Source organism: Tachypleus tridentatus, chromosome 12 (assembly GCF_004210375.1).
Source record: "Tachypleus tridentatus isolate NWPU-2018 chromosome 12, ASM421037v1, whole genome shotgun sequence".
Classification (NCBI taxonomy): domain Eukaryota; kingdom Metazoa; phylum Arthropoda; class Merostomata; order Xiphosura; family Limulidae; genus Tachypleus; species Tachypleus tridentatus.
The window spans coordinates 124375873-124390839 of NC_134836.1; the positions used below are offsets into that span (position 1 = coordinate 124375873).

Below are 14967 nucleotides of genomic sequence, written 5' to 3' on the forward strand. Positions count from 1 at the left end.
AACTGGTGACTAACTAAACTTCAGTTCACTTACTCCTTTGTTTCAGTAGTAACTGGTGACTAACTAAACTTCAGTTCACTTACTCCTTTGTTTCAGTAGTAACTGGTGACTAACTGAACTTCAGTTCACTTACTCCTTTGTTTCAGTTGTAACTGGTGACTAACTAAACTTCAGTTCACTTACTCCTTTGTTTCAGTTGTAACTGGTGACTAACTAAACTTCAGTTCACTTACTCCTTTGTTTCAATTGTAACTGGTGACTAACTAAACTTCAGTTCACTTACACTTTTGTTTCAGTAGTAACTGGTGACTAACTAAACTTCAGTTCACTTACTCCTTTCTTTCAGTAGTAACTGGTGACTAACTAAACTTCAATTCACTTACTCCTTTGTTTCAGTTGTAACTGGTGACTAACTAAACTTTAGTTCACTTACTCCTTTGTTTCAATTGTAACTGGTGACTAACTAAACTTCAGTTCACTTACTCCTTTGTTTCAGTAGTAACTGGTGACTAACTAAACTTCAGTTCACTTACTCCTTTGTTTCAGTAGTAACTGTTGACTAACTGAACTTCAGTTCACTTACTCCTTTGTTTCAGTTGTAACTGGTGACTAACTAAACTTCAGTTCACTTACTCCTTTGTTTCAGTAGTAACTGGTGACTAACTAAACTTCAGTTCACTTACTCCTTTGTTTCAGTTGTAACTGGTGACTAACTAAACTTCAGTTCACTTACTCCTTTGTTTCAATTGTAACTGGTGACTAACTAAACTTCAGTTCACTTACTCCTTTGTTTCAATTGTAACTGGTGACTAACTAAACTTCAGTTCACTTATCCTTTGTTTCAGTTGTAACTGGTGACTAACTAAACTTTAGTTCACTTACTCCTTTGTTTCAATTGTAACTGGTGACTAACTAAACTTCAGTTCACTTACTCCTTTGTTTCAGTAGTAACTGGTGACTAACTAAACTTCAGTTCACTTACTCCTTTGTTTCAGTAGTAACTGGTGACTAACTGAACTTCAGTTCACTTACTCCTTTGTTTCAGTTGTAACTGGTGACTAACTAAACTTCAGTTCACTTACTCCTTTGTTTCAGTAGTAACTGGTGACTAACTAAACTTCAGTTCACTTATCCTTTGTTTCAGTTGTAACTGGTGACTAACTAAACTTCAGTTCACTTACTCCTTTGTTTCAATTGTAACTGGTGACTAACTAAACTTCAGTTCACTTACTCCTTTGTTTCAATTGTAACTGGTGACTAACTAAACTTCAGTTCACTTACTCCTTTGTTTCAATTGTAACTGGTGACTAACTAAACTTCAGTTCACTTACTCCTTTGTTTCAGTAGTAACTGGTGACTAACTAAACTTCAGTTCACTTACTCCTTTGTTTTAATAGTAACTGGTGACTAACTAAACTTCAGTTCACTTACTCCTTTGTTTCAGTTGTAACTGGTGACTAACTAAACTTCAGTTCACTTACTTCTTTGTTTCAGTAGTAACTGGTGACTAACTAAACTTCAGTTCACTTATTCCTTTGTTTCAGTAGTAACTGGTGACTAACTAAACTTTTGTTCACTTACTCCTTTGTTTTAATAGTAACTGGTGACTAACTAAACTTCACCAGTTTAGTGTACTTCAGTTCACTTACTTTTATGTTTCAGTTGTAACTGGTGACTAACTAAACTTCAGTTCACTTACTCCTTTGTTTCAGTAGTAACTGGTGACTAACTAAACTTCAGTTCACTTACTCCTTTGTTTCAGTAGTAACTGGTGACTAACTAAACTTCAGTTCACTTACTCCTTTGTTTCAGTAGTAACTGGTGACTAACTAAACTTCAGTTCACTTACTCCTTTGTTTCAGTAGTAACTGGTGACTAACTAAACTTCAGTTCACTTACTCCTTTGTTTCAGTTGTAACTGGTGACTAACTAAACTTCAGTTCACTTACTCCTTTGTTTCAGTAGTAACTGGTGACTAACTAAACTTCAGTTCACTTACTCCTTTGTTTCAGTTGTAACTGGTGACTAACTAAACTTCAGTTCACTTACTCCTTTGTTTCAGTAGTAACTGGTGACTAACTAAACTTCAGTTCACTTTCTCCTTTGTTTCAGTTGTAACTGGTGACTAACTAAACTTTAGTTCACTTACTCCTTTGTTTCAGTAGTAACTGGTGACTAACTAAACTTCAGTTCACTTACTTCTTTGTTTCAGTTGTAACTGGTGACTAACTAAACTTCAGTTCACTTACTCCTTTGTTTCAGTTGTAACTGGTGACTAACTAAACTTCAGTTCACTTACTCCTTTGTTTCAGTTGTAACTGGTGACTAACTAAACTTCAGTTCACTTACTCCTTTGTTTCAATTGTAACTGGTGACTAACTAAACTTCAGTTCACTTACACTTTTGTTTCAGTAGTAACTGGTGACTAACTAAACTTCAGTTCACTTACTCCTTTGTTTCAGTAGTAACTGGTGACTAACTAAACTTCAATTCACTTACTCCTTTGTTTCAGTTGTAACTGGTGACTAACTAAACTTTAGTTCACTTACTCCTTTGTTTCAATTGTAACTGGTGACTAACTAAACTTCAGTTCACTTACTCCTTTGTTTCAGTAGTAACTGGTGACTAACTAAACTTCAGTTCACTTACTCCTTTGTTTCAGTTGTAACTGGTGACTAACTAAACTTCAGTTCACTTACTCCTTTGTTTCAATTGTAACTGGTGACTAACTAAACTTCAGTTCACTTACTCCTTTGTTTCAATTGTAACTGGTGACTAACTAAACTTCAGTTCACTTACTCCTTTGTTTCAGTAGTAACTGGTGACTAACTAAACTTCAGTTCACTTACTCCTTTGTTTCAGTAGTAACTGGTGACTAACTGAACTTCAGTTCACTTACTCCTTTGTTTCAGTTGTAACTGGTGACTAACTAAACTTCAGTTCACTTACTCCTTTGTTTCAGTTGTAACTGGTGACTAACTAAACTTCAGTTCACTTACTCCTTTGTTTCAGTAGTAACTGGTGACTAACTAAACTTCAATTCACTTACTCCTTTGTTTCAGTTGTAACTGGTGACTAACTAAACTTTAGTTCACTTACTCCTTTGTTTCAATTGTAACTGGTGACTAACTAAACTTCAGTTCACTTACTCCTTTGTTTCAGTAGTAACTGGTGACTAACTAAACTTCAGTTCACTTACTCCTTTGTTTCAGTAGTAACTGGTGACTAACTGAACTTCAGTTCACTTACTCCTTTGTTTCAGTTGTAACTGGTGACTAACTAAACTTCAGTTCACTTACTCCTTTGTTTCAGTAGTAACTGGTGACTAACTAAACTTCAGTTCACTTATCCTTTGTTTCAGTTGTAACTGGTGACTAACTAAACTTCAGTTCACTTACTCCTTTGTTTCAATTGTAACTGGTGACTAACTAAACTTCAGTTCACTTACTCCTTTGTTTCAATTGTAACTGGTGACTAACTAAACTTCAGTTCACTTACTCCTTTGTTTCAATTGTAACTGGTGACTAACTAAACTTCAGTTCACTTACTCCTTTGTTTCAGTAGTAACTGGTGACTAACTAAACTTCAGTTCACTTACTCCTTTGTTTTAATAGTAACTGGTGACTAACTAAACTTCAGTTCACTTACTCCTTTGTTTCAGTTGTAACTGGTGACTAACTAAACTTCAGTTCACTTACTTCTTTGTTTCAGTAGTAACTGGTGACTAACTAAACTTCAGTTCACTTATTCCTTTGTTTCAGTAGTAACTGGTGACTAACTAAACTTTTGTTCACTTACTCCTTTGTTTTAATAGTAACTGGTGACTAACTAAACTTCACCAGTTTAGTGAACTTCAGTTCACTTACTTTTATGTTTCAGTTGTAACTGGTGACTAACTAAACTTCAGTTCACTTACTCCTTTGTTTCAGTAGTAACTGGTGACTAACTAAACTTCAGTTCACTTACTCCTTTGTTTCAGTAGTAACTGGTGACTAACTAAACTTCAGTTCACTTACTCCTTTGTTTCAGTAGTAACTGGTGACTAACTAAACTTCAGTTCACTTACTCCTTTGTTTCAGTTGTAACTGGTGACTAACTAAACTTCAGTTCACTTACTCCTTTGTTTCAGTAGTAACTGGTGACTAACTAAACTTCAGTTCACTTACTCCTTTGTTTCAGTTGTAACTGGTGACTAACTAAACTTCAGTTCACTTACTCCTTTGTTTCAATTGTAACTGGTGACTAACTAAACTTCAGTTCACTTACTCCTTTGTTTCAGTAGTAACTGGTGACTAACTAAACTTCAGTTCACTTACTCCTTTGTTTCAGTAGTAACTGGTGACTAACTAAACTTCAGTTCACTTACTTCTTTGTTTCAGTTGTAACTGGTGACTAACTAAACTTCAGTTCACTTACTCCTTTGTTTCAGTTGTAACTGCTGACTGGAACTGAGTTTCTGAATGAACAGTGTTATAATGGCTGTTGTTTGGAAGGAATAAAACGTAACTGATAAATGAGGCTTGAAGTTGATCGAGTTTTGTTTTTAACCAATGAGACTCGAAGTCGAGTTTTGTGTTTAACCAATGAGACTCGAAAAAGAGTAACATAACTCACCACATCAGTCAAGGCAATTTGTAACTGTAATATTTATATCTTTAACTGTTATATTTATATCTTTAACTGTTATATTTATATTTTTAACTATGATGTTTATATCTTTATCTGTTATGTTTATATCTTTAACTATTATGTTTATATCTTTAGATTAAAGTTTAATAACCAGAAGGTACACAAAGGGCTAACTAGTTATTCCCACCATGGGTATCGAAACTCGGTTTTTATCGTTTTAAGTCCACAGATGTCCCTCCGTGGCACAATGGGAGTGGCAGGGAGTGGTTTCATAATAACATTTATTTTTATTATACACTTCGTTACACTGGCTTAGCATTTATTAATTTTGACCTTTGAAACAAAATATATTTACACTATGAATGTTTTATAAGTCAAATAATAATTAGTGATATCCATAACTGAGGTGAATTCTGATAAATATATTGCCCGCGGCACACTCTGAGTTAAGTACATATGTTTATATAATAACAATAGGATTACATTCGAGCAGTTTGACCTGTAAACGAATTTCGAACTATGCTCTATCAAGTTGTCGTATCTTCGGTAGATAACCAATAAAAACGCGAACCACGAACCACCTTTTATCCAGTTGTTATATTTCCGGTAGGTAACCAATAAATAAAATCACCTGTTTAAACAGTTGACAAAGATGACACTTTAGAATCTCCAAATTCTCCGGGTTCAGGATAAGAGAATGAACTGTGCTTGAGTCAGACAACTTGACAAGTTTTACATACATTTTTGCTTGCATAACTTGTATGTATATCAAATTGGATATGTTAGAGATTGTTTTTCGAGATAATGAACCAATGAAAACTGAACTGTATTTATCAAATAGATAAACGGATCTGTATGGGACTTGTTGCCTGATAGCATTAAATATATTTTATATTACATGTGATTTACCAATAATGCTGTTAGGTTTACAAGTTTGTTTTCATGGAATCAGATTTATTGTTTAAAAAAACATCAACATTTAATGATAATTTTACTATAAAAATATATTTTTGTACGCAACAAAGGACGAATAGATAAGAACTATATTAATATAACATTGGTTACTATGATTAATAATAATTAATATTTGTCTGATAAGAATTATAGTAAGTTTGGTGTGTCTTGAATTTCGCGTTAAACCTTGCTATGTCTATCTGTGCTCGCCCTAACTTATGTAAAACCACGCTATGTCTATCTGTGCTAGCCCTAACTTATGTAAAACCACGCTATGTCTATCTTTGCTAGCCCTAACTTATGTAAAACCACGCTATGTCTATCTGTGCTAGCCCTAACTTATGTAAAACCACGCTATGTCTATCTGTGCTCGCCCTAACTTATCAGTAATGGATTAGAGGGAAGTCTGACAGTCAACACCATCCACCGCCAACTCTTGTGCCCCACGTTCGCTTACAAATTGTGGGATATACCACCGTATACTAACGCCCCGACCGCTAAAAAGGGCGCACATATTTAATGAATGGGAACTCGAACCCACAGATTGTTAGTCAAGTGTCCTAACCACCAGGACATTACATTAAGATAACATCAATAACTAATGTTAATATTTCACTATTTTATGATAAAGAACAAAACTGATACAAGCCAGTTTCGTGGTTTCACGTCACAGCAATAGTGTTGTGCAAAGAAATGGTTTTACAGGGGTTACAATGATGACCTGTAAAAAGAAAGACTGAAAAACAACGGACAAATAAGGCTATTGTATCCAAAAACTTACCCATGCAACTGTGAATAAACGTAGAACGTGGTTGTTTAAAACCTAGTGTATACTCTTTCAATTTGTGTTTCACGTTTTTGCTGAAGGAACAGAAGTAACCGTATTTGAATGCACATATGATTTCAAACTTTGAGATTCTTAACGGTGTGGTTTAAACTATATTATAACTGTTCGAAAATGATTGAACACTGACAGACTAAGTTTTAATTGTCCGATAATTGTTGTGTTCAGATAAAGTTTTGAGGCGATATTTCGAGCTGCTACCGGAATGTTTTGATTATTGATCGATAAAGGACTATAGGAAATGTAAAACGTTGAAACGTTTGTCCAAACAAACACGCGCAAACGGCGGTCATTGAACTTCTCCAATATACGCCGAACTTTAACTAAAGCATGTAGGTGTACCTGTACGTCGCATTTCTAGGCCTAGCTTCTACTAGACGTTTGTGGAAGTTTTAGTCCAAACTTCTACTAGACGTCCGTGGGATTTCTAGTCCTAGCTTCTACTGGAGATCAGTGGCGTATTTTCGTACTAGACGTTTATGGGCCTTCATGTAAGGTTCTCTGGCTTGTAGATGAAATCATCCTTTACATTGCTTTGTTTGGAAGAGTTTTGTTAATGTAGTACTACATTGTAATAGTTTTTATAGTGAAGTACCACACAGTAACAGTTTCATGCGTGGTTTTATTGAAAACCATTTGTACCGTGAACTGAAACAGGTACCCTAAACAGTGTATTAAAACACGAAAGGTGTGTGTGGGTCTCTTGTTCAATACAGTAGGGGAATAACATCCAGTTCAATCACATCCTCATAAATATTGATATGTTCACCAATGTTCATATTTAGCTGAGGTTTTGACCCAAAAGAATGATTCACCTGCTTATAGTGGCGGCGATTTCCAGGCCATTTTCTTTGTCATGTATGAACTTCACAAAAATTTTCAGCCACAGGATAATTCTTTGTAGGGCGCATATAGGTCTGTGATAAGCTCGCGTGTTGTGTGTTTTTCCTATAGCAAAGCCACATCGCGCTATCTGTTGTGTCCACCAAGGGGAACCGAACCTCTGATTTTAGCGTTTTAAATCCATACAGTTATCGCTGTCGCAGTGGAAAACAATAACAACAATAATAACACGGAAGTTAAAAAATAAGTCTTTAGTGTAGACTCGGCATACAAAACCTAAGCCTACCAGTTAGCTACGAGATTGTTACGATATATTATTTTGTGGTTTTGTTTTAAAGGATGATGAAGTTCCTGTAATAGTGCATTAAACTGAAAACTGACTTTCTAAAAATCCCACTAAGCCTCACATGTCAGTCACATGGTTCTCTTTTATTTCGTATTTCCATCCACAGATTCGTATTTGGCTGTCATGGTTTACAATATATAATTATCTGTAATCCTTCACCCAGTTATTCACTGACTTGTACTCTTTACATTTGGGCCTGGCATGGTCAGGTGGTTAGGATGCTCGACTCGTAATCTGAGGGTCGCGGGTTTGAATCCCCGTCACACCGAACATGTTTTCCTTCTCAGTCGTGGGGTTGTTAGATAGTGACGGTTAATCCCACTGTTCCTTGGTAATAGAATAACCCAAGAGTTGGCGGTGGGTGGTGATGACTAGCTCCCTTTCCTCTAGACTTACACTGTTAATTTAGGGAAGTCTAGCGTATATAACCCTCGTGTGGCTTTGGGCGAAATTAAAAAAACAAACAAATAATCTTTATATCTGTCATGTATTTTACATTTGCGGTGGACATTGCAATACATTCCTGTCACAGTTAAAAATATGTAACGATACTTTTTGTTTGTTATAAACTAGCCGGACTCAAACCCAAGGATCAGATGTCTCTGTAATATTCTGTACCTAGAAGACCGAAACAGCTGTTGTAAATTTTCCAACAATGTCACAAAGTTTCAGCTCCTAAATCTTGAGTGTTAGTATTTCAAATGATAACGTCTTGAGATGTTTCTTCAAGTGTATACGTCATTTCTGGTACCTTTTGTCTCCATGTTTCCTGTAACTGTTTATTTTCCGTCTCATGTTTTATTTATCAATAATTTTTATCATCTTACTCTTATGGACGTAGCGTGTACGTCACTATCTATGTATGTAACCAAAACTCTTCCGCCATTTAGGGCTGTGTTTGTTTGTTTTCCTAATTAGATTATAAAGAGTTTGATTGGTTCTCTCTGTATGGATACAATATTTTTAATTTAATGTGCGATCACATTTAACGTGATATAGTAAAATAAATAATTGTTAGTAATGATTTAACCAAGTTAAGGGTTAACATTAACCTTCTGTCTGTTAATTATATGTAGTACTAACTTGTTAACACTAGATCCACCGATAAAGATTAATTATCAGATTTATTAAAGTGAGGTTAAGCTTTATTTAGTTACTTATCTGCCCCTGATTTAGCAGCAGAAGGCTAGAGGGAAGGCAGTTAATCAACCCACCGCCAACTCTTGGGCTACTCTTTTACCAAAGAATAGTTGGATTAACCGTCACTTTCTAACGCCCCCATGGCTAAAAGGACATGTTTGATGTGACGAGGATTTGAACCCTCGGCCCTCAGATTACGAGTCGAGTGCCTTAACCACGTGGCCATGCCGGGCCAAATCTTGGGCTAATACTTTAACCAACGAATACTGAGTTTTACCGTAACAGTATAAAGGGATAGCATGTTCGTGGGACGGGAATTCGAACCCGTGACTTGCATATTGCAAGCGCCACCTTAGGCCCACTTGAATAAGTACCTCAATAATTAATTCCTTCCCTTTCATGTTCAAAGTAAGTTCTTTTCTAGGACTAACAGAACATGAGAAAACCATCGAAATTATACCATGTAACACTTCCGTTGTTTGTAGTTAGGCACAAAGCTACACAGTGGGCTATCTGTGTTCTGCCCTACCACTGTTATCGAAACACGGTTTCTAGTGTTGTAAGTCCTCAGACATACCGCTGCGCCACTGTGTGTGTGTGGTAGGCTATGTGAAGGTTTATTTCTTTGTTTGTAGCACAAAGCTACACAGTGGGCTATCTGTGTTCTGCCCTACCACGGTTTCCAGGGCTCTAATTTTTGTTTGTGTATTTTTTTTGTATTAGTTCTGTGGTGAGTAACAAAAGTTGAGCATCCTGTTAAAGAACTAGATTTGTCTTCCTTTCGTCATCACGGATCCAACGTCTTATTGTGACATTACTATACTTTATTTAAACATCACGGATCCAACGTCTTATTGTGACATTACTATACTTTATTTAAACATCACTGATCCAACGTCTTATTGTGACATTACTATACTTTATTTAAACAACACTGATCCAACGTCTTATTGTGACATTACTATACTTTATTTAAACATCTCTGATCCAACGTCTTATTGTGACATTACTATACTTTATTTAAACATCACTGATCCAACGTCTTATTGTGACATTACTATACTTTATTTAAACATTTCTGATCCAACGTCTTATTGTGACATTACTATACTTTATTTAAACATCACTGATCCAACGTCTTATTGTGACATTACTATACTTTATTTAAACATCTCTGATCCAACGTCTTATTGTGACATTACTATACTTTATTTAAACATCACTGATCCAACGTCTTATTGTGACATTACTATACTTTATTTAAACATCACTGATCCAACGTCTTATTGTGACATTACTATACTTTATTTAAACATCTCTGATCCAACGTCTTATTGTGACATTACTATACTTTATTTAAACATCACTGATCCAACGTCTTATTGTGACATTACTATACTTTATTTAAACATCACGGATCCAACGTCTTATTGTGACATTACTATACTTTATTTAAACATCACTGATCCAACGTCTTATTGTGACATTACTATACTTTATTTAAACATCACTGATCCAACGTCTTATTGTGACATTACTATACTTTATTTAAACATCACTGATCCAACGTCTTATTGTGACATTACTATACTTTTATTTAAACATCTCTGATCCAACGTCTTATTGTGACATTACTATACTTTATTTAAACATCACTGATCCAACGTCTTATTGTGACATTACTATACTTTATTTAAACATCACGAATCCAACGTCTTATTGTGACATTACTATACTTTATTTAAACATCTCTGATCCAACGTCTTATTGTGACATTACTATACTTTATTTAAACATCACTGATCCAACGTCTTATTGTGACATTACTATACTTTATTTAAACATCTCTGATCCAACGTCTTATTGTGACATTACTATACTTTATTTAAACATCACGGATCCAACGTCTTATTGTGACATTACTATACTTTATTTAAACATCTCTGATCCAACGTCTTATTGTGACATTACTATACTTTATTTAAACATCACTGATCCAACGTCTTATTGTGACATTACTATACTTTATTTAAACATCTCTGATCCAACGTCTTATTGTGACATTACTATACTTTATTTAAACATCTCTGATCCAACGTCTTATTGTGACATTACTATACTTTATTTAAACATCACTGATCCAACGTCTTATTGTGACATTACTATACTTTATTTAAACATCACTGATCCAACGTCTTATTGTGACATTACTATACTTTATTTAAACATCACTGATCCAACGTCTTATTGTGACATTACTATACTTTATTTAAACATCTCTGATCCAACGTCTTATTGTGATATTACTATACTTTATTTAAACATCACGGATCCAACGTCTTATTGTGACATTACTATACTTTATTTAAACATCACGGATCCAACGTCTTATTGTGACATTACTATACTTTATTTAAACATCACTGATCCAACGTCTTATTGTGACATTACTATACTTTATTTAAACATCACTGATCCAACGTCTTATTGTGACATTACTATACTTTATTTAAACATCACTGATCCAACGTCTTATTGTGACATTACTATACTTTATTTAAACAACACTGATCCAACGTCTTATTGTGACATTACTATACTTTATTTAAACATCACTGATCTAACGTCTTATTGTGACATTACTATACTTTATTTAAACATCACTGATCCAACGTCTTATTGTGACATTACTATACTTTATTTAAACATCACGGATCCAACGTCTTATTGTGACATTACTATACTTTATTTAAACATCACGGATCCAACGTCTTATTGTGACACTACTATACTTTATTTAAACATCACTGATCCAACGTCTTATTGTGACATTACTACTCTTTATTTAAACATCTCTGATCCAACGTCTTATTGTGACATTACTATACTTTATTTAAACATCTCTGACCAACGTCTTATTGTGACATTACTATACTTTATTTAAACATCACTGATCCAACGTCTTATTGTGACATTACTATACTTTATTTCATCACCACAAAACTCTAACGTTTCACTGAAATCGTATGAAACACTGACAAGAAAGATATATAACACCAATAAAACACAATCGTGTTATGTGTGTCGTCGTTCTTACAATAACACAATCGTGTTGTGTGTCGTCGTTATTACAATAACACAATCGTGTTCTGTGTGTCGTCGTTATTACAATAACACAATCGTGTTCTGTGTCGTCGTTATTACAATAACACAATCGTGTTGTGTGTCGTTGTTATTACAATAACACAATCGTGTTGTGTGTCGTTGTTATTACAATAACACAATTGTGTTGTGTGTCGTCGTTATTACAATAACACAGTCGTGTTGTGTGTCGTCGTTATTACAATAACACAATCGTGTTCTGTGTGTCGTCGTTATTACAATAACACAATCGTGTTCTGTGTCGTCGTTATTACAATAACACAATCGTGTTGTGTGTCGTTGTTATTACAATAACACAATTGTGTTGTGTGTCGTCGTTATTACAATAACACACAATCGTGTTCTGTGTGTCGTCGTTACAACAATAACACACAATCATGTTCTGTGTGTCGTCGTTACAACAATAACACACAATCGTGTTCTGTGTGTCGTCGTTACAACAATAACACAATCCTGTTCTATGTGTCGTCGTTACAACAATGACACAATCGTGTTCTTTGTTTCATCGTTACAACAATAACACACAATCATATTCTGTGTGTCGTAGTTATTACAATAACACAATCGTGTTCTGTGTGTCGTCGTTACAACAATAACACAATCATGTTCTGTATGTCGTCGTTACAACAATAACACAATCGTGTTCTGTATGTCGTCGTTACAACAATAACACAATCGTGTTCTGTATGTCGTCGTTACAACAATAACACACAATCGTTTCGTCTTTACACTTTTCCTGTAAGCTCCGAACGCACGAAACTAGTTCATGATGGTTACACCTTTAACTAGATTTTTCTGTTGTCCATTTAGGAAGGCATTTCATGGAACAAGATAAACGACGACTGTCCATAGGTCACAGGTTCTTTGACGGATACGACCACCACAGAGCTTTGAATCATCGGAATGACTCCAGAGGGGTAAGTACACGTCGAAAGTGTACTGTCTCGGAGGGACCATTATGAATATCTGTGTTACTTTTGTACAGAACTAGTTACCAGAGATAAATGTAATGTTACATTGATTTCACAGTGAAAAGGACTAGCATGTAATTCGTCATATGTAAGATGATTTTTAAACTTCTAAAACTAAACCAAAACTGTATATCAGAATCGACAAGATGATCCACAAACAGGTTTTGAAGATCGTTTAGAGAAGGCTGATGAAATTACTATAAATAGGTCTGATGTCTGATGTCAAAAGACTTAAGTACTGTATCTGACAAATGAGTATATACCGTTTCTCTGCACCGTTTTCATTCAAATACAGAATATTTGGTATGTTCATCTCTTAAGGGTTAGTTACATGGCTTGATGTTTAATTATATTATTATAAAAACAATGGACCTCTATTCCAGATTATTGTGAATGCTGTAATAATTTACAATCATTACTTCAATATACGGGGCATTTTGGTTTAGTGGTTGATGATTTGGACTAGAAATCTAAAGGTTAGATTCGAGGTCCGAGAAATGATATTGTATCATAGAGTAAGATGTTTTAACCCATTCACATTGTACTTAGGATGAACTGCTTTACCATTCAGGAAGAATGTATCCACATTGTCCTTGTGTCTCAGAAAAATGGAATTAATCATTGGATTCATGTGCCTTTCCTAGGACTAAATTACTAATTAGTTCAACATTAAAAGAAAAAAAAATCCATAAGATGCTTTCAAAAATAAATCAGTAAAACCATTAAAGAATGAGAATAAATAATATACTGACAAGAAGCACGTGACTAATAATACACTGACAAGAAGCACGTGACTAATAATACACTGACAAGAAGCGCGTGACTAATAATACACTGACAAGAAGCGCGTGACTAATAATATACTGACAAGAAGCGCGTGACTTATAATACACTGACAAGAAGCGCGTGACTAATAATATACTGAAAGCGCGTGACTAATAATACACTGACAAGAAGCACGTGGCTAATAATATACTGACAAGAAGCACGTGACTAATAATACACTGACAAGAAGCGCGTGACTAATAATTCACTGACAAGAAGCGCGTGACTAATAATATACTGACAAGAAGCACGGGACTAATAACATACTGACATCAGGGACGTTTGAGAAACAGAACAACCAACAGTCTGACAGGAAACACAACGTCAAAGAATTTCAACAAACGGAAGAAACAGTCTGGCACGAATTACTGAATCAAAGATTTTCAAGACAGAATAACCAACAGTCTGGCACGAATCACTGAATCAAAGATTTTCAAGACACAGAATAACGAATAGTCTGCGAAGAAATACATCAGAAACATTCAAGAAATTGACCAACGAATAGCTTACTAAGAAGTACAACACCAAAAACACTAAAGAGAACATTCGTTATCTTGCCTATAAGGATATGTACGACTTTAATGTATCTCAGCACAAAGATACATAACGAACTATTTGAAACGTTACTTTAGGTGTACGGAATCGTCAGACGTACCAGTGATATCAAGAAGCATCGGGACGTTAATAACTGTCTTGAATTTCAAAAGAAAGTATTTGAAAGAATGTATTTCAAACAAAATCGACTGACTTTTCTTTGTTTTTCTATTGACGTCAGCACGAGATAGACTGGCCATGTGCCAGGAGCAAAAATGTACAATAGATAAATCTGGACTCTTGTGTGGCGCCAGCGATCATTACACAGAAGATAAGTATGTGATAAAGTTCAATAAATACGTAATAAAACATAGACTGATCTTAAACCAGTCAAATATGTTAAAAAACAAACTGTTTCCCAAAGAAAACCAACATAGTCTGCACTGTAGTTACGTTATATTGATCAAACCACTACAGAAAAATTGGGAGAATATATATAGAAGGCCACAATCACCATGGCATAAGATCCATGCCGGGATGTGGATAAAAAAGACCAAGGCTCGAGCCCAGGATTTCTCTCTGAGCTCGCCGCGCACTTTTACGTATGGTATGTAACTGTTAAAGTGAATCTAGGTTTTCGATTGAGAGTAGCTACGTAGGTGCTGGGTGTCGTCGATTGGTTCTCACTTAACTCACGTGCCGCATAAGGTACCATTGTA

At 35.1% G+C, this 14967-nt stretch overlaps 1 pseudogene across 1 annotated transcript in view; it reads left to right on the plus strand.

Moving 5' to 3' along the window:
- The window catches only part of LOC143234598 (5'-AMP-activated protein kinase subunit gamma-1-like), a 130053-nt pseudogene that overhangs the window by 24801 nt on the left and 90285 nt on the right, over positions 1-14967 (plus strand). The window contains exon 4 of the transcript XR_013018729.1: positions 12729-12835. The product of XR_013018729.1 is annotated as a 5'-AMP-activated protein kinase subunit gamma-1-like (transcript). The remainder of the gene's footprint in view (positions 1-12728; positions 12836-14967) is intronic.